The sequence below is a fragment of the Budorcas taxicolor genome, chromosome 1 (genome assembly GCF_023091745.1).
Source record: "Budorcas taxicolor isolate Tak-1 chromosome 1, Takin1.1, whole genome shotgun sequence".
NCBI lineage: Eukaryota > Metazoa > Chordata > Mammalia > Artiodactyla > Bovidae > Budorcas > Budorcas taxicolor.
This window is the reverse complement of record NC_068910.1, coordinates 210,758,014-210,784,762: the sequence shown is the minus strand read 5'-3', so window position 1 is coordinate 210,784,762 and position 26,749 is coordinate 210,758,014. Positions and strand designations below refer to the sequence as shown.

At 42.4% G+C, this 26,749-nt stretch overlaps 1 non-coding gene across 1 annotated transcript; it reads right to left on the bottom strand.

Moving 5' to 3' along the window:
• Positions 1-22,825: 22,825 nt before the first annotated feature.
• Positions 22,826-22,897, bottom strand: TRNAC-ACA (transfer RNA cysteine (anticodon ACA)). Its single transcript has one exon. It is a non-coding gene; the product is annotated as a tRNA-Cys (tRNA).
• Between the last annotated feature and the right edge of the window lie 3,852 nt (positions 22,898-26,749).

Here is a 26,749-nt window from a genome sequence, read left to right as displayed (position 1 = left end):
GGCTAGCTGCTGGCTCATTTCCAGTTGAATGTCACCTCTTCTGGGTAAGCACAGTATGGCAATCAGAACTTCCAGACACACTCCTGCAGCCTGTTTCTTCATGAGTATTCCTGGTACAATGTAGGAATGTGTTTCCAAGCCACAGAAAGTGTAGGGAAACACAGTGCCACAACTTGGGGAGTTAGGTCCTTGGGGCAACCCTGGAGGTCTCACCTCTTAGAATCTAGAGAGTTCTTGATAGTTAGAAGCCTGAAAACACACTCTCCATTTATGTCTTACCTTCCTCGAAGGACCATAGCTTTTTCTGCCTTTTGAATGCTGAGTGTCACATACTGCTTGAAAGGCTTGCTTGGAGGACATTTTTCAGTATCAATCTACCCTGATGGTGTGAGTGTAGGGAAGGCCCCCACACTCACAGGGAAAGCAAAACCGCCATCCAAACATCTGATCCATCATGTTTTCTCTTTAGAAGAGATCCAAGGTTTCTAGGTCTTTTTACCAAATTCCTGGTTTCTGTGGGAATGTATACTGAGAGTGAATTACTTGATTGGCCCTAAAACGATGCAGCCTAACAACTGCTTGAAACTCCATCCAATAGCTGTTTTCTTACTTCTGACAGCAAGAGCTTTGCTCCACCCTTTGGGATTTCTGGAGCAAGCAGGTGGCTCACAAGGGCTAGCTGCTGGCTCATTTCCAGTGGAATGTTACCTCTACTGGGTAACTACAGTATGGCAAGCTGCACTTTGAGACACCTTCCCACAGCCTGTTTCCTCATGGGTACTCCACGTATGACATAGGAATGTGTTTTCAAGCCACAGAAAGTGTAGGGAAGCACACTGCCTTGCCTTTCAAAGTTAGGTCCTTGGTGAAACCTTGCAGGTCTCACCTCTTAGAATCTAGAGAGTTGTGAAAGCTAGTGGCCAGAAAACAGACTCTCCATTGATGCCTTGCCTTCCTCGAAGGAAAATAGCTTTCTCTGTGTTATGTGTGCTGAGAGTCACATAGTGCTTGATAACGCTTGCTGGGAGGTCATTTCTCAGTAGCCATTTCCCCTGATGGTGTGAGCATAGGGAAGGCACCCACATTCACAGGGAAAGCAAAATCAACATCCAAATGTCCTATCCATCTCGTATTTCTGTAGGAAAGATCCAGTGTACTTAGCTCTTTTGGGAAAAATTTTCCATTCTGCATATACACATACTTAGTGTGAATTTGGATATTGGACTTTGGTGACAAAATACACATTTTTCTCTCCATTAGGCCTACAACGGTGTGGCCTAGCAACTGCTTGAAACTCCATCCAATAACTGTTTTCTTACCTCTGACAGTGAGAGCTTTGTTCCACACTTTTGATTTCTGAAGCAAACAGGCAGCTCGCAGCATCAAGCTGCTGGCTCATTTCCAGGTGAATGTCACCTTTTCTTAGTAACCGCAGTATGACAATCAGCAATTTCAGACACACTGCCACAGCCTGTTTCCACATGGGCATTTCCGGTATGACACAGGAATGTGTTTTCAAGCCACAAAAACTGCAGGGAAACACACTGCCATGACACTCAAAGCTAGGTCCTCGGCGCAAACATGGAGGTCTCACCTCGCTGAATCTAGAGAGTTCTGATAGATAGAGGCCTGAAAACACTCTCCATTGATGCCTTATCCTCCTCAATGGAACACAGCTTTCTCTGCATTCTGTGTATTGAGAGTCACATAAGCTTGAAAAGGCTTGCTTGGAGATCATTTTTCAGTAGCAATTTCCCCTGATGGTGGTCCCATAGGACAGCCCCCACACCTACAGAGAAAGCAAAAACACCTTCTACATGTCCGATCCACCACATTTTCTCTGTAGCAGAGTTCCGGTGTGCCTTGATGTTTTTAGCAAATTCTTGGTTTCTGAGGGAACATATACTGAGTGTGAGTGTGGATACCGGACCTTGGTGGCAAATTCGGATTTTCACTCGGTTGGCCCTAAAATGGTGCGGCATAGCAACTGCTTGAAACGCCATCCACTAGCTGCTTTCTTTACTTATGTCAGCAAAAGCTTTGTTCCACCCTTTAGGACTCCTGGAGCACGCAGACGGCTCGCAATGGATAGCTGCTGGCTCATTTCTAATTGAATGTCACCTCTTCTGGGTAACCACAGGATGGCAATCAGCACTTTCAGACACACTGCCATAGCCTGTTTCCTCACAGTCATTCCCAGTATGACATAGGAAGGTGTTTTCAAGCCACAGAAAGTGTAGGGAAACACATTGTCCTTACTCTCAAAGTTAAGTCCTTGGGGCAAACCTGAAGGTCTCACCTCTTAGCATCTAGAGAGTTTTTGATAAATAGAAGCCTGAAAACACTCTCCATTAATGCCTTACCTTCCTCGAAGGAACTTAGCTTTCTCTGCATACTGTGATCTGACAGTCACTGCATAAAAAGGTTTGCTTGGAGGTCATTTTTCACTATCATTTTACCCTGACAGTGTGAGCATGGGGAAGGTCCCGACACTCACAGGGAAAGCAAAATCAGCATTCAAACGTGTGATCCATCTCATTTTCTCTGTAGGAGAGATCCAGTGTTCCTAGCTATTTTTGGAAATTTTTTCCATACTGCAGATACACATATTGAGTGTGAATTTGGATAACAGGCATTAGTGACAAAATTCACATCTTTCTCTCTGTTAGCCCTAAAACAATGCAGCCTAGCAACTGCTTCAAACTCCATCAAATACCTGTTTTCTTACTTCTGACTCCTAGCATTTCGGTCCACCCTTTGGGATTTCTGAAGCAAGCAGGCGGCTCGCAACAGCAAGCTGCCGCCTGATTTCCAGTTGAACGTCACCTCTTCTGGGTAACCACAGGATGGCAATCTGCACTTTTAGACATACTCCCACAGCCTGTTTCCTCATGGGCATGCCCGGTAAGACATAGGAAGGTGTTTTCAAGCCTCAGAAAGTGTGGGGAAACACACTGCCTTTGCTCTCGAAGTTAGGTCCTGGGGGCAAACCTGGAGTCTCACCTCTTAGAATCTAGAGTTCTTGATAGATAGAAGCCTGAAAATACATTCTCCATGGTAGCCTTGCCTTCCTCGAAGGAACATAGCTTTCCCTACATTCTGAAGCTGAGAGTCACAAACTGCTGGAAAATGCTTGCTTGAAGGTCATTTTTCAGTATCAATTTCCCCTGACAGGGTGAGCATAGAGAAGGGCCACACAATGACAGTGAAAACAAAACCACTTTCCAAACGTTTGGTCCATCACATTTTCTGTATGAGAGATCTAGTGTGCCTAGGTCTTTTTAGAAAATTCTTGGTTTTAGTGGGGACATATGCTGAGTGTGAAGTTGAATACCAGCCAGTGGTGGCAAAATTCACATTTTCACTCGATTGCACCTAAACGGTGCAGCCAAGCAACAGCTTAAAGCTCCACCCAAGAGCTCTGTTCTTACTTCTGAGATCAAGTGTTAGTTCCACCTTTTGGGATTTCTAAAGCAAACAGGAGGCTCCCTGCTTGAGGCCGACCCATTTCCAGATAAACATCACCGCTTCTGGGTAAGCACAGTATGGCAATCAGCACTCTCAGGCACAGTTGCGCAGCCTGTTTCCTCATGGGCATTCCCGGTACAACACCGGAATGTTTTCAAGCTGCAGAAAGTGCAGGGAAACACACTGACCTGTCGCTGAATCTCAGGTCCTTGGGACAAAACTGGAGGTCTCACATCTTAGAATCAAGACAGTTCTTGACAGATAGAGGCCTGAAATCACACTCTTTGGTGATGCCTTACTTTCTTCGAAGGAACAGAGCTTTCCCAGCATCTATGTGCTGTGAGTCACACACTGCTTGAAAACACTTGTGTGCAGGTCATTTTTCAGTAGCAATTTCCCCTGACGCTGTGACTGTAAGGAAGGCACCCACACTTAAAGGGAAAGAAAACCAACATCCAAATGTCTGATCCATCATGTTTTCTCTTTAGGAGAGATCCAGTGAGCCTAGTTCCTATTGGAACATTCTTGGTCGGTGCAGAGACACTGTCCAAGTTGGTGAGTGTCAAGTTGGATACTGGACCTCGGGGGCAAAATTAGCATTTTTACACGGTTGGTCCTAAAAAGATGTGGCCTAGAAACTGCTTGAAACTCCATCCAATAGCAGTTTTCTTATTTCTGACAGTGAGAGTTTTGATCAACCCTCTAGGAATTCTGAAGCAAGCAGGCATTCACAACAGCTATTCACAATGCTGGCCCATTTCCAGTTGAATCTCATCTCTTCTTTGTAAACACAGTATGGCAATCAGCACTTTGAGACACACTCCCACAGCCTGTTTCCCCATGGGCATGCTCGGTACAACATAGGAGAGTGTTTTCAAGCCACAGAAAGTTCAGGGAAACACACTACCCTGACTTTGGAAGTTTGGTCATTGGGGAAAACCTGGAGGTCTCACATCTTAGAATCTAGAGAGTTCTTGATAGATAGAGGCTTGAGAACACACTTTCTGTTGATGCCTTAGCTTCCTCAAAAGAACATAACTTTCTCCAGGTTCTGTTTAGTTAGCATCACATACAGCTTGAAGACACTTGCTTGGAGGTTATTTCTCAATAGCATTTACCCTGATGGTGTTACTGTAGGGAAGGCCCCCACATTCACAGGAAAAGAAAAACCAACGTCCAAATGTCCATTCCATCCCATTTTCTCAGTAGAAGAGATCCAGTGTGCCTAGGTCGTTTTAGCAAATTTTGGTTTCTTCAGAAACATATACTGAGTGAGAAGTTAGATAAAGGACTTTAGCGGCAAATTCGCATTTTCACTCCGTTGGCCCTAAAAAGATGTGGCCTAGCAACTGCTTGAAACTCCATCAAATAGCTGTTTTCTTACTTCTGACAGAGAGAGCTTTGTTCCACCCTTTGGTATTGCTGAGGCAAGCAGGAGGCTCTCAATGGCTAGCTGCTGGCCTATTTCCAGCTGAATGTCACCTCTTCTGGGTAACTGCAGTATGGCAATCAGCACTTTCAGATACACTTCTGCAGGCCTCCCTGTCCATCACCAACTCCCGGACTTGGTGAGTTTACTCATGAGTTTACTCAAACTCATGTACATTGAGTCGGTGATGCTATCCAACCGTCTCATCGTGTGTCATCCCCTTTTCCTCCCACCTTCAATCTTTCCAAGTGTCAGGGTCTTTTCAAATGGCTCAGCTCTTTGCATCAGGTGGCAAAGTATTGGAGTTTCAACTTCAACATCAGTCCTTCCGATGAACACCCAGGACTGATTTCTTTTAGGATGAACTGGTTGGATCTCCTTGCAGTCCAAGGGACTCTCAGGCGTCTTCTCCAACACCACAGTTCAAAAGCAGCAATTCTTTGATGCTCAGCTTTCTTTATAGTCCAACTCTCACATCCATACATGACTACTGGAAAAATCATAGCCTTGACTAGACGGACCTTTGTTGGCAAAGTAATGTCTCTGCTTTTCAATATCCTGTCTAGGTTGGTCATAATTTTTCTTCCAAGGAGTAAGCATCTTTTTATTTCATGGCTGCAGTCATCATCTGAAGCGATCTGGAGCCCAAAAAGATAAAGTCTGCCACTGTTTCCACTGTTTCCCCATCTATTTCACATGAAGTGATGGGACCAGATGCCATGATCTTAGTTTTCTGAATGTTGAGTTTTAAGCCAACTTTTTCACTCTCCTCTTTCACTTTCATCAAGAGGTTCTTTAGTTCTTCTTCACTCTCTGCCATAAGGGTGGTGTCATCTGCATATCTGAGGTTATTGAGATTTCTCCCGGCAATCTTGACTCCAGCTTGTGCTTCTTCCAGCCCAGCATTTCTCATGATGTACTCTACATATAAGTTAAATAAGCAGGGTGACAATGTACAGCCTTGACGAACTCCTTTTTCTATCTGGAACCAGTCTGTTGTTCTATGTCCAGTTCTAACTGTTGCTTCCTGACCTGCATACAGATTTCTCAAGAGACAGGACAGGTGGCCTGGTATTCCCATCTCTTTCAGAATTTCCCACAGTTTATTGTGATCCCCACAGTCAAAGGCTTTGGCATAGTCAGTAAAGCAGAAATAGATGTTTTTCTGGAGCTCTCTTGCTTTTCTTATGATCCAGTAGACGTTGGCAATTTGATCTCTGGTTCCTCTGCCTTTTCTAAAACCAGCTTGAAGAGCTGGAAATTCACAGTTCACTGAACCCTGACTTGGAGAATCTTGAGCATTACTTTGCTAGTGTGTGAGATGAGTGCAATTGTGTGGTAGTTTGAGCATTCTTTGGCACTGCGTTTCTTAGAGATTGGAATGAAAACTGACATTTCCAGTCTTGTGGCCACTGCTGAGTTGTCCAAATGTGCTGGCATATTGAGTGCAGCACTTTCACAGCATCATCTTTCAGGATTTGAAATAGCTCAACTGGAATTCCATCACTTCCACTAGCTTTGTTCGTAGTGATGCTTCCTAAGACATCACTGTAAGTGATAGTCTGGTAAGGCCTTTCTTAGTTCTAATCTTGTTAATTTAAGATATATGTTGTGGGAGTGGATCCGATAAAAGTATATAAGGCCTTGATAAGACTAGTGAGTGGGGGCATTCTCCATCCCCTTTCTGAGGTCTGTATCAAAAGCTTTCTCTGTCCCTCTTCACTGTAATAAAACTTCAGCCACTCAAGAGCCCTGAGTGGTCAAGCCTGGTCTCTGGTCCTGAAGCTAAATCTTCTTCAGAGATCACGAATCCGACATCTTTCACCATAAGCTATCACCCTGACACTATTCCTCCCTCTGTGCCTTGATACTGCTTCTAACTAAGCCTAAAGACTTTCTTCTCTCTATTCCCTGACACTCTCTCACTGTTCCCTGAAGCCTTTCCTTTCTGTATGTCCTAACATTGCCTCTCACTACACCATGCGGCTTTTCCCCTCTCCATGCCTGGACACTGCCTCTCACTCAGTCCTGGAGGAAACGCATCAGCGACTAGTGAGAGGCAATTTCAGGTCATAGAGAGAGAAAACATGTCCGGGTTGAGTGAGAGACAGTTTCCCAGCAAGAAGTAGAGAATAGGCATGAGGAATAGTGAGAAGCAGTGTATGGAATAGAGAAAGAAAAGCTATAAGCGAATAGTGAGTCAGTGTCAGAGCATAGAGAGGGGACAGGCATCAGGGAACAGAGGGAGGCAGCGTCCAGACATCATCAAGAGAGGCAAGGCGGCATGGAATAGTGAGAGGCAGTGTCAGAGCATGGAGGGTGGACAAGCATCAGCATGCAGTGAGAGGCAGAGTCAAGCTAATAAGAGAAGAAAGGAGTCAAGGTGAGTGAGAGGAATGTCAGTGCATAGAGGAAAAGTGACAGGGCACAGTTAGATAATGGTGTCAGCACCCAGAGAGAAAAAGCATCAAGGCAAAGGCAGGGTCAGGGCATCAAGAGAGGGAAGGCTTTAGGGTGCAGTGAGAGGCCAGTATCAGGACACAGAGGGAGGAAAGTCATCAGGGCATAGTGAGAGGCAGTGTCACAACTGCCTTGAATTGATGCATTTGAACTGGGTGTTGGACAATACTCATGAGAGTCCCTTGGACTCCAAGGAGGCCAAACCAGACAATCCTAAAGGAAATGTTCCCTGAATAGTCACTAAAGTTGAAGCTCCAATACTTTGGCCACCTGATGCGAAGAGCCAACTCATTGGAAAAGACCCGGATGCTGGGAAAGATAGAAGGCAGAAGGAGAAAGGGTGGCATCACTGACTCAATGAACATGAGTTTGAGCAAGCTCCAAGAGATAGTGAAAGACAGGGAAGCCTGGCGTGCTGCAGTCCATGGGGTCACAAAGTCAGACACAACACAGCAGCTGAACAACAGCAATATGTCAGATAAGATTCATCCACGTCTTTCTGTTGTAGGGAGTAACCCAGTTCTGACTTCATGTTGGAAAATATTTCTTTGACTTGCTTTTATTATTATAATCATACTCACTGGCTTGCCTCAGAGAATCCTGCCCCTCTGCCAGACTATTAAAATAAAGTGCCTCTTTCCACCTGTAGATGGCATGAAGGAAGAAATGAACACCTCCCCTGCCTGAGGCTTGCCATTCTAGATGTTTGTAAGATTAATGGCCTTTTAAACTTTGCCTCCTCACCTCCCCACTCTCTCTGATCTATAAAAGAACCTGGCATCCAGACTCCGTTAAGAGGGTTGTTCTGAGGCACTAGCCTGCCATCTTCGTGGTCTGCCGTCTCCCTGATTAAAGTCTTTTGCTTGCCTCAACACCTCACCTCTTGGATTCACTGGCCTAGGGTATGGTGAGCAGAGCGAGCTTGGACTCCGTAATAATTTGGCTTAGCCAGCCAGGAGCCTTGCTGCTGCAACTGCCAGGACCATTTTTCGTCCTCAGGTTCTTTCCTTCAAGATTCCCTGAAGTGGTCCGGCTGCCCCCAGTGCTTGGCAGTTGAGACAGGGAACTGACAAAATTGTAGAGTCGACTAACTGAATTTCATAAGTCTACTCAATTTGATAGCTGGTTCAGCCAGTTCACTTGCTTTGTGTATCATTTTGTGTTAAGAGCCGACAGGCTTGATTTAGGAGGGTAAGTCGCTCCAGTGTGCACACCGGGAATATTTTTTCCCCTCAATCTGGGCTTTTCCTTTACAGGATTAGCCAATTTGGTTGGATACCCATTTTGAGAGGGGAGGTGTTATGGACTCTACTCTGAGCGGGTTCACTGGGGGCTCAGTCCTAGCGGGGCAGGCTCACCTTAGTTGGAATTAGCTCATTTGTAGGGTAAATTTATTTACCTGATTTGGGAACTAGTCCAGTTGGAACTGGTTCATTTGGGAGCTAGTTCTTTAGGAGTGGGTAACCTAGTTGGAATTATTTCATTTGTTTTAGAGGGTAAATTTACCCTATCTGGGAATTGGTTCATCTGGGTGCATCGATGCTGGAATCTGTGCGTTGTTGTTGGAATTTACACCGTTGTAGTTGGAATTTGTATCTATTGTGTTTGGTACTATACAACTTATAAAAGTGGGAGGTATTTCATCTATCCTAAGAAAAGATCTTTGGGGTGCACATTAGACGTGTTAAGATCAGAAGAACAACAACCCCTGAATGACTCACCATTAAGCAATCTGGCAGTTAAGGAGCACATTACAAAACATTGATAATAAGCATTCTGGGGCGGGGGTGGCGGGGGGGGGGGGGGGGCTCCCTTGGACTTGAGGCATCCAATTCTAATTTCCCCTACAGGAGCCCCAGGTAGTTTTGACAGTGTTTTGACGTGTTGATTGACTGTCTCATAGATACTACTCTCCTTCGTAAAATAAACACCCAAATAACCTTTTTACCCAGAACAGCTTGACACCAGGGTCCCATGGTGGCCTTCTTGACCTGCACAAGCTGGGGAGGTTTGGCTCCCATCTGGAGGGCTGTGGCTCTAATTTTGAGTATTCTCCCTGTGAAGAGAAACTCCCTTGGTAAGGCACTTTGAAGAAAGGTGGACGACATTCTGTCAGACCTCTCCATCGTGACCCGCCTGTCTTGGGTGGCCCCATGGGCATGGCTTAGTTTCATTGAGTTAGACAAGGCTGTGGTCCTAGTGTGATTAGATTGACTAGTTTTCTGTGATTATGGTTTCAGTGTGTCTGCCCTCTTGCAACACCTACCCTCTTACTTGGGTTTCTCTTACCTTGGATGTGGGGACTGGAATGGGTGAATTTAACTCAGATGACCATTATATCTACTACTGCAGGCAGGAATCCCTTAGAAGAAATGCAGTAGCCACCATGGTCAACAAGAGTCCAAAATGCAGTACTTGGATGCAATCTCAAAAATGACAGAATGATCTCTGTTTGTTTCCAAGGGAAACCATTCAATATCACAGTAATCCAAGTCTATGCCCCAACCAGTAATGCTGAAGAAGCTGAAGTTGAACGGTTCTATGAAGACCTACAAGACCTTTTAGAATTAACACCCAAAAAAGATGTCCTTTTCATTATAGGGGACTGGAATGCAAAAGTAGGAAGTCAAGAAACACCTGGAGTAACAGGCAAATTTGGCCTTGGAATATGGAATGAAGCAGGGCAAAGACTACTAGGGTTTTGCCAAGAAAATGCAATGGTCATAGCAAACACCCTCTTCCAACAACACAAGAGAAGACTCTACACGTGGACATCACCAGATGGTCAACACTGAAATCAGATTGATTATATTCTTTGCAGCCAAAGATGGAGAAGCTCTATACAGTCAGCAAAAACAAGACCAGGAGCTGACTGTGGCTCAGATCATGAACTCCTTATTGCCAAATTCAGACTTAAATTGAAGAAAGTAGGGAAAACTGCTAGACCATTCAGGTATGACCTAAATCAAACACCTTATGGTTATACAGTGGAAGTGAGAAATAGATTTAAGGGACTCAATCTGATAGATAGAGTGCCTGATGAACTATGGAATGAGGTTCATGACATTGTACAGGAGACAGGGATCAAGACCATCCCCATGGAAAAGAAATGCAAAAAAGCAAAATGGCTGTCTGGGAAAGTCTTACAAATAGCTGTGAAAAGAAGAGAAGCGAAAAGCAAAGGAGGAAAGGAAAGATATAAGCATCTGAATGCAGAGTTCCAAAGAATAGCAAGAAGAGATAAGAAAGCCTTCCTCCACGATTAATGCAAAGAAATAGAGGAAAACAACAGAATGGGAAAGACTAGAGATCTCTTCAAGAAAATGAGAGATACCAAGGGAACATTTCATGCAAAGATGGGCTTGATAAAAGACAGAAATGATATGGACCTAACAGAAGCGGAAGATATTAACAAGAGGTGGCAAGAATACACGAAAGAACTGTACAAAAAAGATCTTCATGACCCAGGTAATCATGATGGTTCGATCACTCACCTAGAGCCAGACATCCTGGAATGTGAAGTCAAGTGGGCCTTAGAAAGCATCACTACGAACAAAGCTAGTGGAAGTGATGAAATTCCAGTAGAGCTATTTCAAATCCTGAAAGATGATGCTGTGAAAGTGCTGCACTCAATATGCCAGCACATTTGGAAAACTCAGCAGTGGCCACAGGGCTGGAAAAGGTCAGTGTTCATTCAAATCCCAAAGAAAGGCAATGCCAAAGAATGCTCAAACTACCGCACAATTGCATTCATCTCACATGCTAGTAAAGTCATGCTCAAAATTCTCCAAGCCAGGCTTCAGCAATACGTGAACCATGAACTTCCAGATGTTCAAGCTGGTTTTCAAAAAGGCAGAGGAACCAGAGATCAAATTGCCAACATCCGCTGGATCATGGAAAAAGCAAGAGAGTTTCAGAAAAACATCTATTTCTGCTTTACTGACTATGCCAAAGCCTTTGACTGTGTGGATCACAATAAACTGTGGAAAATTCTGAAACAAATGGGAATACCAGACCACCTGACCTGCCTCTTGAGAAACCTGTATGCAGGTCAGGAAGCAACAGTTAGAACTGGACATGGAACAACAGACTGGTTCCAAATAGGAAAAGGAGTACATCAAGGCTGTATATTGTCACCCTGCTTATTTAACTTATATGCAGAGTATATCATGAGAAACGCTGGGCTGGAAGAAGCACAAGCTGGAATTAAGATTGCTGGGAGAAATATCCAATAACCTCAGATATGCAGATGACACCACCCTTATGGCAGAAAGTGAAGAGAAACTAAAAAGCCTCTTGATGAAAGTGAAAGAGGAGAGTGAAAAAGTTGGCTTAAAGCTCAACATTCAGAAAACGAAGATCATGGCATCTGGTTCCACCACTTCATGGGAAATAGATGGGGAAACACTGGAAACAGTGTCAGACTTTACTTTTGGGGGCTCCAAAATCACTTCAGATGGTGACTGCAGCCATGAAATTAAAAGACGCTTACTCCTTGGAAGAAAAGTTATAATCAACTTAGATAACATGTTGAAAAGCAGAGACATTACTTTGCCAACAAAGGTCTGTCTAGTCAAGGCTATTGTTTTTCCAGTGGTCATGTATGGATGTGAGATTTGTACTGTGAAGAAAGCTGAGCGCCAAAGAATTGATGCTTTTGAGCTGTGGTGTTGGAGAAGACTCTTGAGAGTCCCTTGGACTGCAAGGAGATTCAACCAGTCCATTCTGAAGGAGATCAGCCCTGGGATTTCTTTGGAAGGAATGATGCTAAAGCTGAAACTCCAGTACTTTGGCCACCTCATGCGAAGAGTTGACTCATTGGAAAAGACTCTGATGCTGGGAGGGATTGGGGGCAGGAGGAGAAGGGGACGACCGAGGATGAGATGGCTGGATGGCATCACTGACTCGATGGACATGAGTCTGAGTGAACTCCAGGAGATGGTGATGGACAGGGAGGCCTGGGGTGCTGCGATTCATGTGGTCGCAAAGAGTCGGGCACGACTGAGCAACTGAACTGAACTGAACTTGAAGAAAGGTCACCAGTCTAATGGGACTGGGAACCCATGCTAATATGACTTTCTGACTGGTTAGGTTTTGGTTTATTCTGATTACTAAGGGCACATATCTGGTACTGCTTCCTCTATGGTTTTCTCCTTGTTTCTTTCTCCTCATACCCTCTGCAAACAGCCCAGTGTCTATGGAAATAACTGAGGAACTTTAGCTAGGTTTACCCTCTGTCCCCTGAGGGTGAGGGTGTCTCCTTTTGATTCCTTTCTGAGGACCAGGCCAGTGGATTACAGGGAGGATTCCTCAGTCTTCCCTATCTTTCCTGTTACATTAGCCTCTTTCTTATGGGAGCCTGGATGTTGCCCCTGGGCCCTCCAGAGAGACTTTCTCCCTTAGGCTAGAGGAGGAGGAAGATTTCCAATGTGGATGAATAGATGTGTCAGTCCTTATTGGAAGGGCCACCCAATTCTTTTGGGAAAGGAGGGAAAAGCAAAACTGTCATTGGTTTACAAATGTAGTCTTTACAGGACCAGAAGGATCTTTCCAAAATCTTTTCACCTCTCTCAAAACCTCCCCTGTTCAACTTGGGAAGCTTGTAAATATTAAACAGGGGGGAAATAAAATCATCCTAGGAAGAACTTGCCTGTATCTTTGAGATGCATATATCCTCTCTGGTCTTTCTTGAAACCTTATTTCTGCTGTCTTTTTGAAGTGCAAATGTTAGAGTTGCTGTACCTGACTCAGAACGGAAATCTTTAAGAACTGAGGCCTCACAATTTGTGTGATACATACATATATATATTTAAATAACATTGGCACAGTTGATGTAAAAGGAGCTCTGTTTAACTGGCTTAAATAACAAAAATAAGTGCTTACAAACCAAACAATATTAAATATAAGAAAAGCTAAGTTAAATGAGTGCCAGGTTCATGTGAACTGGGAGATATTTAATACTAACTTAGTACCTTGTATTAGAGAACAAGATGGCAGAGGAGTCGGTGTACGTGAAGTACATCTTTCTCCATGGATACATCAGGAATACACCTTCAGACACAGAAGTGCATGCAGAACACCAGCTGAGAGTGGACAGGGGGACCTAACCAGCGGAAACTAATATATAGAACCACGCAAAATTTGGTAGGATGAAGGAACTAGGGGCAAAAACAAAAGTATTAGTAGGGCTGGACCTACCCTGCACAGGTAGGGGAACTGAAGCAGGGGTCCGATCCCCGCAGCAGGGCAATTGTCTGAGTCAGAGGAGAAACATTTAAGGCTGAGAGTGAAACAACTGATCTGTGGCAGACAGAATGAGAATCAGACAGTCCTTGCCACAGTCATACATATGCTGGTCAGGAACGCAGGTCTCCTGGAAGGGGCAGTGGCTGGGAGCTGGAGTTTAGGGTTTGTAGAGCAATCCCAGTGTGAGGGCTGCTGTTGACTGTGGAGAGACAGATTGAGGGGAGGTGAGGGAGGAGATTGTGGGGGGAATTGCCTGTGGAGGAAAGCCAGGCAGCAATGGAAGCAAGGCGATACTGCTGAGTCATGCGTAGGGAGTGGAGCCATCACCATAGTCTCTCTCTCTCCACATGTCAGCATCGGCAGCTGAACAATAGAGAGCTGGCCCATCAAACGCCTGACGCACTGAACTACAGAGTAGGACCCCACCCAGGGTGCTCCTTTAAGTGCCTGATGTGCCAATCTACAGAGTAGGACCCCAGTGAGGGGGGCACCTCTCTGTGCCTGACGCACCAAACATCAGAGGAGGACCCCAGGCAAGGGAGCCTTCTGAGTGCCTGAACGGGTGGAGCTACAGAGAAAGATTGGCCAAAGAGGCCTTCTGGTGGCCAGCTACGAGAGGCTTGAAAAGACTCTGATGGGACCATAACTCTTGCCACGGAGGCAGTTTGTGTCCCTGAAAACTTGGGGCCTCCGGGATCCCTGTAAGCCAAGCAGCTGCACCGCCTTCATGCTCAACTCTCACTGGGGCAGAGCTGTCACAGGCATAAAAAAGAAAAAAAAAAGTCTTGTGTTTATGCAAAGAGTGTCGCTTCCGTCCTGTCCAACTCTTAGCTACCCCTAGACTGTGGCCTGCCAGACTTCTCTGTCAGAGGGGTTCTCTAGGCAAGCGTACTAGAGTGTATTGGCCAGTACTGGTTGCCATAACCCTTCTAGAGCACTATATTTCCTGCTGCCCTAGCCACCAACCCCACTAAGTACCTGGTGCTGCCAGAACCCCTGCGACCCGAGCAGCTGCACCACTTCCACACCTGGCCCACACAGGGGCAAACCTAAGCCCTCCAGGGTAACCTCAGGAGCTAAAACCTAGCAGATGACCACAACTGAAACCCAGGAGCAGTGTGGCTAAGGAAGAAGACCCAAAACCTTCCCATCAGCTATACAAGCTGCAGATTAAATCCACACGGTCAACTAAGCAGACAGTGTCTATGGAATATATAAAAGGCCATTGAGAGCTCCCACAAAAGAAAATGCACTAGTTTTGATAGCTGTGGACATTGGAGGCAAGAACACACAGTAGTAGGACCAGATTAGAATCTGAGCAGTCCCCACAGCAGGTCCAGAGATCAGTACAGTGTTGGAGAGCATCCTGGGGAGGAAAGTGGACTGTGAGGAAAGTGGACTGTGAGGAAAGTGGACTCTGACAGCAGAGACTCAAGAAAACATTACTTATTCTTATTTTTTGACTTGTTCTATAGATTCTTTTCAGAGAAGGTGATGGCACCCCACTCCAGTACTCTTGCCTGGAAAGTCCCATGGACAGAGGAGCCTAGTAGGCTGCAGTCCATGGGGTCATGAAGAGTCAGACACGACTGAGCAACTTCCCTTTCACTTTTCACTTTCATGCATTGCAGAAGGAAATGGCAACCCACTCCAGTGTTCTTGCCTGGAGAATCCCAGGGACAGGGGAACCTGGGTGGGCTGCTGTCTATGGGGTCACACAGAGTCGGACAAAACTGAAGTGACTTAGCAGCATAGATTCTTTTGGATTTTTTTTCTTTTTTCTGTTTTCCTTCCCCCCTGCCTCTGTTGTAGTTGTCAATTTTATTGGCACTAAGAAATCCAATTAAGCTTTTGAGCATTTTCTTTTTCTTTTTCCTCAGTCACATATTTTATTGTTCTCATAAACCTCTGCTTCTACATTGGGCTTTTGCATTTCTGTGGCGTTTTTGTCTTTTATTTTCTTTTCTCTTTTTTAAATTTTTTAAATCTATTGTTATTTTTTCTACATTTATTCCTTTGTTTGCTTTTCCTACGGTTCCTTTCCCCTTGCAGTTAATCTTTAATGTATGTAAATCGTCTTTATCCTCCTCCATTTAACTTTGCATATCTATTCTTTCTTTTCTTTCTCTCCTTTCCACTCAACATCTTTGTTAGTCTTATTTTCATTGCTTTTCCCCAGCTGGCACCTTGCATTTGTTTTGTTTTCCAGTTTGTGATTGAATTAGATTGATTATATACTATGCAGCCAAAGATGGAGAAGCTCTATACAGCCAACAAAAACAAGACCAGGAGATGACTGTGGCTCAGATCATGAACTCCTTATTGCCAAATTCAGACTTAAATTGAAGAAAGTAGGGAAAACTGCTAGACCATTCAGGTATGACCTAAATCAAATCCCTTATGATTATACAGTGGAAGTGAGAAATAGATTTAAGGGCCTAGATCCGATAGATAGAGTGCCTGATAAACTAGATAGATTCCAGTGCCTGGAATGAGGTTCGTGACATTGTACAGGAGACAGGGATCAAGACCATCCCCAGGGAAAAGAAATGCAAAAAAGCAAAATGGCTGTCTGGGGAAGCCTTACAAATAGCTGTGAAAAGAAGAGAGGTGAAAAGCAAAGGAGAAAAGGAAAGATATAAGCATCTGAATGCAGAGTTCCAAAGAATAGCAAGAAGAGATAAGAAAGCCTTCTTCAGCGATCAATGCAAAGAAATAGAGGAAAACAACAGAATGGGAAAAACTAGAGATCTCTTCAAGAAAATGAGAGATACCAAGGGAACACTTCATGCAAAGATGGGCTCGATAAAGGACAGAAATGGTCTGGACCTAACAGAAGCAGAAGATATTAACAAGAGGTGGCAAGAATACACGGAAGAACTGTACAACAAAAATCTTCACGACCCAGATAATCATGATGATGTGATCACTCATCTAGAGCCAGACATCTTGGAAAGTGAAGTCAAGTGGGCCTTAGAAAGCATCACTACGAATAAAGCTAGTGGAGGTGATGGAATTCCAGTGGAGCTGTTTCAAATCCTGAAAGATGATGCTGTGAAAGTGCTGCACTCAATATGCCAGCACATTTGGAAAACTCAGCAGTGGCCACAGGACTGGAAAAGGTCAGTTTTCATTCCAATCCCAAAGAAAGGCAATGTCAAAGAATGCTCAAACTACTGCACTCATCTCACATGCTAGTAAAGTCATGCTCAAAATTCTCCAAGCCAGGCTTCAGCAATAAGTGAACCGTGAACTCCCTGATGTTCAAGCTGGTTTTAGAAAAGGCAGAGGAACCAGAGATCAAATTGCCAACATCCGCTGGATCATGGAAAAAGCAAGAGAGTTCCAGAAAAACATCTATTTCTGCTTTATTGACTATGCCAAAGCCTTTGACTGTGTGGATCACAATAAACTGTGGAAAATTCTGAAAGAGATGGGAATACCAGACCACCTAAACTGCCTCTTGAGAAATCTATTCAGGTCAGGAAGCAACAGTTAGAACTGGACATGGAACAACAGACTGGTTCCAAATAGGAAAAGGAGTACATCAAGGCTGTATATTGTCACCCTGCTTATTTAACTTATATGCAGGGTACATCATGAGTAACGCTGGACTGGAAGAAGCACAAGCTGGAATCAAGATTGCCAGGAGAAATCTCAATAACCTCAGATATGCGGATGACACCACCCTTATGGCAGAAAGTGAAGAGGAACTAAAAAGCCTCTTGATGAAAGTGAAAGAGGAGAGTGAGAAAGTTGGCTTAAAGCTCAACATTCAGAAAACGAAGATCATGGCATCCGGTCCCATCACTTCATGGGAAATAGATGGGGAAACAGTAGAAACAGTGTCAGACTTCATTTTTTTGGGCTCCAAAATCACTTCAGATGGTGATTGCAGCCATGAAATTAAAAGACGCTTACTCCTTGGAAAAAAAGTTATGACCCACCTAGATAGCATATTCAAAAGCAGAAACATTACTTTGCCGACTAAGGTCTGTCTAGTCAAGGCTATGGTTTTTCCTGTGGTCATGTATGGATGTGAGAGTTGGACTGTGAAGAAAGCTGAGCACCGAAGAATTGATGCTTTTGAACTGTGGTGTTGGAGAAGACTCTTGAGAGTCCCTTGGACTGCAAGGAGATCCAACCAGTCCATTCTGAAGGAGATCAGCCCTGGGATTTCTTTGGAAGGAATGATGCTGAAGGGGAAACTCCAGTACTTTGGCCACCTCATATGAAGAGTTGATTCATTGGAAAAGACTCTGATGCTGGGAGGAATTGGGGGCAGGAGGAGAAGGGGCTGACCAAGGATGAGATGGCTGGATGGCATCGCAGACTCGATGGACGTGAGTCTGAGTGAATTCCTGGAGATGGTGATGAACAGGGAGGCCTGGCATGCTGCGATTCATGGGGTCGCAAAGAGTTGGACACGACTGAGCAACTGAACTGAACTGAACTGAACTAGTTTTGTTCTGATAGATATAATATTTGATTTCCTTGTTTACCAGGTCAATCTACTATACTAAATTTTTGTTGGACTGTTTTGATTTGCTTATGAGTGTCTATATATATGTGTATATTCAGTCACACTTTCTACTGTAGTTATAAACCTCTGCCTCTACATTGGGCCTTCGTGGTTCTGTGGAGTTTTCCTCCCCTCACCCCTTTTTTTCTTTCTTCTTCTATTTTTTCTCTTTTCTTTTTTTTAATTTTAATTTTTTAAAACCCATTATATTTTTTCTACATTTATCCCTTCATTTGCCTTTCATACTGTTCTTTTCCCCTTGCAGTTAATCTTTATATAAATCTTCTACATATACCTCTATTTAACTTTGCATACGTATTCTTTCTTCCTTTTCTTTCTTTCCTTTCCTCTCAGCATATTTGTTAGTTTTGTTTTCATTGCTTTATTCCCCACTTGGCATTTTGCTTTAGTTTTGTTTTCCAGTTTGTGCTTAAGTTAGTTTTGTTCTTAACTGATAAATATAATTTTCGATTTCCTTCGTTCCCCAGATCAATCTACTGTACTTTATTTTTTTGGACTGTTTTCACTTTACTCATGGGAGTATATGTATATGTGTATATTTCCAGTATTTTAATTATTATTTGCCTGGTTTTGTAACTGCCATTTGTCTGGGGTTCATCTTTGGTTTCTTATTTTTGGATATTTCTTTTAGTCTCCCTTAGTAAAGTGAAGTGAAGTTGCTCAGTCGTGTCCGACTCTTTGCAACCCCATGGACAGTAGCCTACCAGGCTCTGCCATCCATGGGATTTTCCAGGCAAGAATAATGGAGTGGGCTGCCATTTCCTTCTCCAGGGGATCTTCCCAACCCAGGGATCAAACCCAGGCCCATTGCAGACAGACATTTTACTGTCTGAGCCACTCCCTTAATGCCATAATAAATCACTTGTGGAATCTTCATTCCTGACCAGAGATCAAACCCTGAGCCTTTGGAGTGGGAGCACTGACTCCAAGACCCTAGACTACCAGAGAACTAACCCTTAGTTCAGTTCAGTTCAGTTCAGTCACTCAGTCGTGTCCGACTCTTTGCAACCCCATTAATCGCAGCACGCCAGGCCTCCCTGTCCATCACCAACTCCCAGAGTTCACTCAGACTCATGTCCATTGAGTCAGTGATGCCATCCAGCCATCTCATCCTCTGTCGTCCCCTTCTCCTCCTGCCCCCAATTCCTCCCAGCTGACCTGGGGAGTTCCTTTTTCAGTGTCAAATAGTGAGAACTCATACAAAGGAAACCACTTGAATATAAGACCCAGCATCACTCAACCACCAACAGCATCCTGCACAGGACACCTCATCTAAACAACAAACAAAACAAAAATAGAAACCCAATCATCAGCAGTCAGGAGTACCACCTCACTCAGCCTTGCTCATCCGAGGAAAAACAAACAAACAAACAAAAACTCAGAACAAATCTCACCTTATACAAATCTCACACAAACCACTGGACCAACCTTAGGAGGGCAGACACGAAAAGGAAGAAAGAATTCAACCTTCTTCAAGGAAAGAATTCAACTTTCCTTGAAGCCTGGGAAAAGGAGACCTCAAACACAATAACTTAAAAAAAAGAAAAGAAAAGGCAATGAAATACTGCATAAATGAAGGAACAAACCAGAAACCCAGAAATCCAAATAAATGATGAGGAGACAGGAAAATTACTTTAAAATAATTCAGAATAATGATAGTAAAGATGATCAAAAACCTTGAAAACAAAATGAAGAAAATGCAAGAATCAATTAACAAAGACCTAGAAGAATGAAAGAATAAGCATACAGAGACAAACAATACAATTACTGAAATTAAAAATACTCTAGAGGAAATCAATAGCAGAGTATCTGAAACAGAAGAAAAAATCAGTGAGCTAGAAGATGAAATGGTGGAAATAACTTTTGAAATCAGAAAAAAGTAAAAAGAATGAAAATAGATGAGGACAGTCTCAGAGACTTCTGGGACCATATCAAACACACCAACATTTGAATTATAGGGGTTCCAGAAGAAGAGAAAGTGAAAGTGTATGAGAAAATTCTTGAATAGATTATAGTTGAAAATTTCCCCAACATGGAAAAGAAAACAGCCAATCAAATCCAAGAAGCACAAAGTGTCCCATACAGAATAAACCCAAGGATAAACACGCCAAGACACAAACTAATCAAACTGACAAAGACTAAACACAAAGAAAGAACATTAAAAGCAGCAAGGGAGAAGCAACAAGTAAAATACAAGGGAAACCCCATATGCTTAACAGTTCTTTCAGCAGAAAACTCTGCAGGAAAAGGAAAAATCTACAACCAAGATTACTGTAGCCAGCAAGGCTCTCACCCAGAACTGATGAAGAAATAAAAAGCTTATCAGACAAGCAAAAGTTAAGAAGATTCAGTATCACCAAACCAGCTTTACAATAAATGTTAAATTGACTTATATAGTCAAGAAATATAACAGAAGATAAAATATCTACAAACTCAACCCCAAACAATTATAAAATGGCAATAGGAACATATATATCAATAATTACTTTAAATGTAAATGAATTAAATTCTCCAAGCAAAAGACACAGACTGGCTGAATGGATACAAAAACAAGACCTACATATATGCTGTCTATAAGAAAGCCACTTCCGAGCTCAAGACACATATAGACTGAAAGTGAGAAGATGGAAAAATATATTCCATGCAAATGGGAAGCAAAAGAAAGCTGGAGTAGCAATCCTCATATCAGACCAAAAAGACCTTAAAATAAAGATGATTATAAGAGATAAGGAAGGACACTACATAATGATCAAGGGATCTATCCAAGAGGAAGACATAAGAATTGTAAATATCTATTCACCCAACATACAAGCACCTCAATACATAAGACAAACACAGACATAAAAGGAGAAATGGACAGTAGCATAATAATGGTAGGAGACTTTAATACCTCACTCACACCAATGGACAGATTATCAAAATAGAAAATTAATAAGGAAACACAAGTCTTAAATGATACATTAGATGAGATGGATCTCATTGATATCTTCAGGACATTCCATCCAAATGCAGAAGAATACAACTTCTTCTCAAGTACACGTGGAACATTCTCCTGGGTAGACCACATTCTGGGTCACAAGTCAAACCTCAATAAATTTAAGAAAATTGAAATCATATCAAGCATCTTCTCCAACCACAATGCTATGAGACTAGATATCAATTACAAGAAAATAAAACAGTAAGAAACACAAACACATGGAGATTAAACAACACGTTTCTAAATAACCAACAGATTACTACTGTAATCAAAATGGAAATAAAAAACCTTCTAGAAACAAATGACAATGGAAACATAACAACTCAAAACCTATGGGATGCACCAAAAGCAGTTCTAAGAGAGAAGTTTATAGCAATACAATCCTACCTGAAGAAACAAGGAAAACATCAAATAGACAACCTAACTTTACACCTAAAGCAACTGGAAAAAGAAGAAAAAAAAAAGAGCAATTAAGGAATCAATCCCATTCACCTTTGAAACAAAAAGAATTAAATATCTAGGAATAAACTTATGTAAGGAGACAAAAGAACTGTACACAGAAAGTTCTAAGACACTAATGAAACAAATCAAAGATGACGTAAACGGATGGGGAGATATTCCATGTTCCCAGGTAGGAAAAGTCAACATTGTGAAAATGACTATACTACCAATGCAATCTACAGATTTAATGTAATCCCTATCAAATTACCAATGACATTTTTCAAAGAACTAGAACAAAAAATTTCACAATTCATATGGAAACACAAAATACCCCAAATAACCAAAGCAGTCTTGAGAAAGAAGAATGGAGCTGGTGGAATCAACCTTCTTGACTTCAGATTATACTACAAAGCTACAGTCATCAAGACAGTATGGTACTGGCACAAAAACAGAAATATAGACCAATGGAACAAGACAAAAAGCCCAGAAATAAACCCATGCACCTAATGGGTACCTTATTTTTGCCAAAGGAGGCAAGAATATACAATGGGGCAAAGTTAGCCTTTACAATAAATGGTGCTGGGAAAACTGGGCAGCTACATGTAAAAGAATGAAATTAGAACACTTCCTAACACGATACACAAAGATAAACTCAAAATAGATTAAAGACCTCAATGTAAGACCAGAAACTATAAAACTCTTAGAGGAAAACACAAGCAGAACAATCGATGACATAAATCAAAGCAAGATCCTCTATTACCTACCTCCTAGAGTAATGGAAATAAAAACAAAAGTAAACAAGTGGGACCTGATTAAACTTAAAAGCTTTTGCACAGCAAAGAAGACTATAAGCAAGGTGAAAAAACAACCACAGAAAGGGAGAAAATAATAGCAAATGAAACAACTGACAAAGGATTTATTTCTGAAATATACAAGCAGCTCATACAACTCAGTACCAGGAAAACAAACAACCCAATAAAAAAGTGGGGGAAAGACCTAAACAGGCATTTCTCCAAAGAAGACATACAGATGGCTAACAACACATGAAAAGATGCTCAACATTGCTCATTATTAGAGAAATATAAATCAAAACTACAATGAGATATCACCTCATACCTGTCAGAATAAAGTGAAGTGAAATTGCTCAGTTATGTCCAACTCTTTGCAACCCCATGGACTGTAGCCTACCAGGTTCCACTGTCCATGGGATTTTCCAGGCAAGAATACTGCAGTGGGTTGCCATTTCCTTCTCCAGGAGATCTTCCCAACCCAGGGATTGAACCTGGGTCTTCTGCATTGTAGGCAGACACTTTACCACCTGAGACAGCAGGGAAGTCCAGGTCAGAATGTCCCTCATCAAAAAGTCTACAAACAATAAATGCTGGAAAGGGTGTGGAGAAAAGGGAACACTCTTGCACTGTTAGTGGGAAAGTAAATTGATACAGCCACTATGGAAATCGGTATGGAGATTCCTCTAAAAAAACTAGGAATAAAACCACCATATGACCCAGCAATCCCACTCCTAGACATATACCCTGAGGAAACCAAAATTTAAAGAGATACATGTATCCCATTGTTCATTGCAGCTGTTTACAATAGCTAGAACATGGAAGCAACCTAGATGCCCATCGACAGATGAATGAATAAAGAAGTTGTGGTACATATACACAATGGAATATTACTCAACCATAAAAAGGAACGCATTTGAGTCAGTTCTAATGAGGTGGATGAACCTAGAACCTGTTAAACAGAGTGAAGTGGGAAAGATAAATACTGTATTCTAACACATATATACTGAATCTAGAAAAATGGTACTGAAAAATTTACTTACAGGACAACAATGGAGAAACTTATGGACATGGGGAGAGAGGAGGAGAGGATGACATGTATGGAAAGAATAACATGGAAACTTACATTACCATATGTAAAATATATAGCCAATGGGAATTTGCTGTATGGCTCAGGAAACTCAAACAGGGGCTCTATAACCACCTAGAAGGGTGGGATGGGGAGGGAGATGGGAGGAAGTTTCAAAAGGGAGGGGATATATGTATATCTATGGCTGATTCATGTTGAGGTTTGACAGAATACAGCAAAATTCTGTAAAACTATCCTTCAATAAAAAATGAATTACTTAAAAATAAATAAATAAATAAATTAGTACCTAGTATTAATGTTTAAGTTTGTTGATCTAATTATAATAATATAGTCATGTCTTGAGTCATCAACACGTTAAGTATAATACTTCTATTGTGCCTAAGTTTAACAAAAATAAGGTATTACATCTATTACAAAGTTGTCAGCAAAGTTGTCACCCTCATTGTGGGTAAAAATGTAGGGAAACTAAGATGTGTTTCCAGTAGAAAAAGATATGAAGAAAAAGAAATACTGGAAAGAATTATACATGATCAGGATTTCCTAAGACTTGGATTTGGTTTTTTTCTCTGTTCAGAGAAAAGTTTTCCTCTTTAAGTGATTTATATTTGCTTTTGAGATTTTGGCTACTGTGAGTAAGGAATAAGTATTGTTCAAGTGTCTTTATCAATGTATCCATTGTTTAACCTTGACTTCTAAGTCTTTGGTCATTTGTAGATCCTTTTGTGCTGAGATTCTGTTATAGAAAGGGCTTCACTATCAAGGAGATTCACGGGAAGCTATGAAAACAGTTAACAACAGTTCCATATCAAAATGGTGGCTATGTGAGCCAGGATAGTGGAGCAGTTGAGAAGGCAAGTTCCTCTAGAACTCGAGCCTCAGTATACGTATGCTCTTTGTAACACACCAGCAAGCTAAGTGATGCACCCACAAGTAGGTGGTGGCCCAATTCAATGTAAAGAATCTTTTCCAGATACTCTACAGCTTGAAAGTTAAAATTGCACTGAAATAAGTTGTGATGAAAGGTTTGTGAAAAATGGACCCCAAAAAGGGTTTTGAACATGATCAGTCAGAATTGACTAGCTCAGTTCAGTTCAATCGCTCAGTTGCGCCCAACTCTGTGACCCCATGGACTGCAGCATGCCAGGCTTCCCCGTCTATCATCAACTCCTGGAGCTTACTCAAACTCATGCCCATCGAGTCAGTGATGCCATCCAACCATCTCACCCTCTGTTGGCCCCTTCTCCTCCTGCCTTCAATCTTTCCTAGCATCAGGGTCTTCAAAGGTTTGTGAAAAATGGACCCTAAAAAAAGTTTTGTACATGACCAGTTAGGATTGACCAAGCTTAAAATAAATTTCAACTGGATTAAAACTAGTTATATTAATCATTCTTTAAAAATTTTCTTTGTTTTCAAACTGTGCTTTGTGTCTCCCTGCTGCACTGTGTCATTGTCTGCATCACCTATATCCTGCTTAATTTATAAGATTGTTGTCTCTTGCAGTAACTAATGTGTAATTAGGCCTCCAATAAAATTAAGGCTAAATATTTGTAGCATAAAGTAATTGCAGTAGTGTGATTGTAAGTATGTGAAGAAGTAACAAGGGAAAATGTCTCCTGGATTGAAGTTAGAATCCAGAGAATTTTAATTATTGATGAGGCCTGGTCCAAAATTTAACACCAGGAGTGGCATATCATGAATGTTCAACTGAACTGGAATGAGTCTCCCAGCACCATGGGACAAAAGTTGATCATGAAATGTCTCCCAGATAATGGTCATTCATGACCAAAAAGGGAATGCTGAGAAATGGAATCAGTGATTACAGCCCTTCAACATGAGCCTTTGATCCCCGAGGAAGGGGAATACCTGCCACCTGGCAGTCATTGGACTGCAGCCACCCCAGTCACTCCTTATGGTGAACCCTGAGGAAACTCAGAATGCAGGATTACCGGCCCCAGATGGCTGAGGTACATACCAAGCAAATAATTTTAGTGAGCCCTGATTCTTGCATCTTTTCTTGCACAGAAGAGCGCTAAATTTCTTAACTTGAGATCTTGTCTCCTGGATTTGAAGTTTAGTATTTCTAAGTCTACAGGTGAAAAATATATCCTTTTCAAAACAGGAACAAAAAGAAGACAATTCTCAACGTTTGAAACACTGGCAAAGATGGTGGATACTCCCAGAAAGATCCATCTAACTAAGCAGAAAGATCTTCACTCCCTTTTTCCACAAGATTGTGGAATGGAGTTTTGTTGCAGGGAGAAAGCCAATTCTGACTCGATGTTGGAAACTGTTTCTTTGACTTGCTTTTACTGTTACAATCATACTCAATGACTTGCTTGAAGGATCCTGCCTCTCTGCTTGTCTGTAAACCAAAGTGCCTTTGTTCAGCTCCTGGAGAGACAGTTTGTCCTTGCCCACCTGTGAATAGAAGAGGTTAATACCCTTTCCAAAGGCTGGACATTGCCTTGGAGATGTTTTGCGATACTGAAAACCTTTTCACTTTACTTTCCTACTGAATCTCCCTCTCTACTCTGCCTTTTGACTTTAGTTTCTTATTGCTTCTTTCTCTCTGATCCATAAAAGAACCTCGCATCCAGACCCCCAAAAGATGGTTATTCAGAGGCACCAGCCTGCCATCTTCTCTGTCTGCTGTCTCCCTGATTAAAGTCTCTTCTTTGCCTCAACACCTCATCTCTCAGATTCACTGGCCTGTCGTGTGGTGAGCAGAGTGAGCTTGGACTCAGGGACATTTCCATTGATTGATGGCTCATTTCTTTCTATTGCTGAGCAGTATCCCATTGCATGTGTATGGAAGGAAAAACAAATTTTCCTCTACTCTTGTAGGTTCTTGTTGTGGTTCATGAGTTGGTTGGAAAACAATTTCCAGACATGAGGCAGAATGAGAGGAGAATAAAGTTTATTAGAGTGAGGGAAGCTGTTAGAACTGAAGGCCAGCTCAAGGGAGAGCCAACATTGAACAGGGGCCTTTAGTCCACTTTTATACGCAGGGTACAAAGAGCAAGAAAGGGGTCTTGCCAGCTCATTTGCTGATTGGATGAGGCATGTATATTAGGTGAGGGAAGAGTAAGGCAAATACCTTCTCCCTGTGTGAGATAGGAGGAGAGACAGGTTATACTTCTCAGAAGGACTGGCAATCCATTAATAGTTACAACATGGGGGAGGGAAGGATGACAGGGGTCTGGTTTCTCCATTCCTGGATTCCAAGACTGTCCTTGGTTTTATCTGCTCTTTTGTCCTTGGGTCACCAAATTCCTCCCTCTATTGTTAGGGTCAATTCTTTGGCCCC